Source organism: Giraffa tippelskirchi, chromosome 9 (assembly GCF_054371585.1).
Source record: "Giraffa tippelskirchi isolate mGirTip1 chromosome 9, T2T-mGirTip1v1.2.pri, whole genome shotgun sequence".
Classification (NCBI taxonomy): domain Eukaryota; kingdom Metazoa; phylum Chordata; class Mammalia; order Artiodactyla; family Giraffidae; genus Giraffa; species Giraffa tippelskirchi.
In genome coordinates this window covers 90,009,015-90,010,827 of record NC_137283.1, presented here as the reverse complement: position 1 = coordinate 90,010,827, position 1,813 = coordinate 90,009,015, and the positions used below count along the sequence as shown (strand labels likewise).

Here is a 1,813-nt window from a genome sequence, read left to right as displayed (position 1 = left end):
CTATATATTTACCTCAATCCTACTTGGAAGTTGAAACATTTTCTTAATGGTTCATAAGCACTAATTATTTGCAGTGTTGTATGTAGTTGGTTTGTTTAGTAGTTTAAACTGGACCGGTCCTGCCACCCAGAGCCGGGGCGGGTGTGAGGGGCCGGGTCTCACTGCTGCCTGCCGGCCAGGCATGGCGTTGAACGCCGGGCCCGCTTCGCCTGTCTCGGGGTGTCCAGGGAAAAGGAGGCAGTGATGCTGATGCTGGCAAGCAAGCTGAAGCGGGATGACGGTCTCAAAGAGTCCCGGGGGTCAGCCACAGCCTCTGACTGCACTCGGCAGGTGTCTGTGAGGGACAGGCTGCTTGTGAAAGAGGTTGTAGAAGTTGAAGCTAATTTACCTTGAACGTGTCAAGTCCATGTTCCTGATCCAAACAAGCTTCATTGCTTTCAGCCAACTGTCACCCCAGGTGACGGTTACTACCAGGGTGGAAAACTTCAGTTTGAAACTGAAGCTCCTGATGGATGCAACATGGTGCCTCCCCAAAGTGGAAATGTTTGCCCAGGACCTGGCACCCGAACATCACAGAGACAGGCGAAGATAATCTCAGTTTACTGAGAGAACATTCGATCGACAGCACCGGCTGGGCCCCCACGAGAACACTGAAGGCTGTTGTTTGTGAATTAAACTCTTTGTTTACTGATCTGTGGAATTTTGAGGATCCACTGAATATCCAAGCTGCGGGACATCATTTGCAGGACAAGGAGGACTTCCGGAATCAAGTGGAAGGCATTAAGCGCTGCCAGATGATATGAGGAGAGGACTGCAGGGCCCTGGGCTATGCCTGAGAAGATGTGCTGTTGATGAGAATGAACTCGGCGCTGAGGTTGGAGCTGCTTCTCCCCTCCCCTAGTCAGTCCTGCGCAGGTGATGCTAAAAACGTGCTCCGTGTAGCTCGCTGATTGGCCGGCAGAAACCCGCTACAAACTGTGACTGATGCGAAGTCTCTTAGCTCCGCCCACAAATGTCAGTCCTGCCTAGGTGTCCTGAAGCTTCCCAGAATGCAGTCATTCACTGTAGATCTCTTACGGAAATGCGTATTTTATTTACTGTAAGTATATTTGGGAACAGATTTGTAATTTGTGCAATTTAATGCTTTATTTATTTTTTTTTCTATTCTCATTTAGTTTGTATTTTCATTGTATAGAGCAGACAGAAAGATGTTGGTCAAGCAACTATTGAGAAATACAAAGAAAGTATGAAAGGCCAAAAAAAAAAAAAAGAGTTTGAGGAGAGATATATGTACAAAGTTATCTTATATTACAAATACCCCCTGAAACTTTTATGTCAAATATTCATTTCCCACCCACAGCATTTTTTTTAGAGTCCATGATTTCCTGACACTTTGCAGTTATATTAAAACTCAATCTCGGACTTCCCTGGTGGTCGAGCAGTAAAGAATCCACATGTCAATGAAGGGGATGTGGGTTCCATCCCTAGTCTGGGAAGGTTCCCCATGCCGAGGGCCAGCTAAGCCTGTGTGTTACAGCTACTGAGCCTGCACTTTGGAGCCCTCGAGCCACAACTACTGAAGCCAGCATGCCTAGAGCCGGTGCTCCACAACAAGAGAAGCCACCACAATGAGAAGCCCGTGCACTGCGACAGAGTAGCCCTCCCCTCTAGAGAAAGCCCGCACGCAGCAAGGAAGACCCAGGGCAACCAAAAATAAAAACTTAAAAAAAAAAACCCTCAAAATCGGGTTGGGGAGGGATGGATTGGGAGTTTGGGATTAGCTGATGCAAATTATTATGTATAGAATAAACAA

At 47.2% G+C, this 1,813-nt stretch overlaps 1 pseudogene; it reads left to right on the top strand.

Annotated features, from left to right (window-relative positions):
• Positions 1–243: 243 nt before the first annotated feature.
• LOC145521890 (NEDD8-conjugating enzyme UBE2F-like) lies at positions 244–803 on the top strand (annotated as a pseudogene).
• The last annotated feature ends 1,010 nt before the right edge of the window (positions 804–1,813 follow it).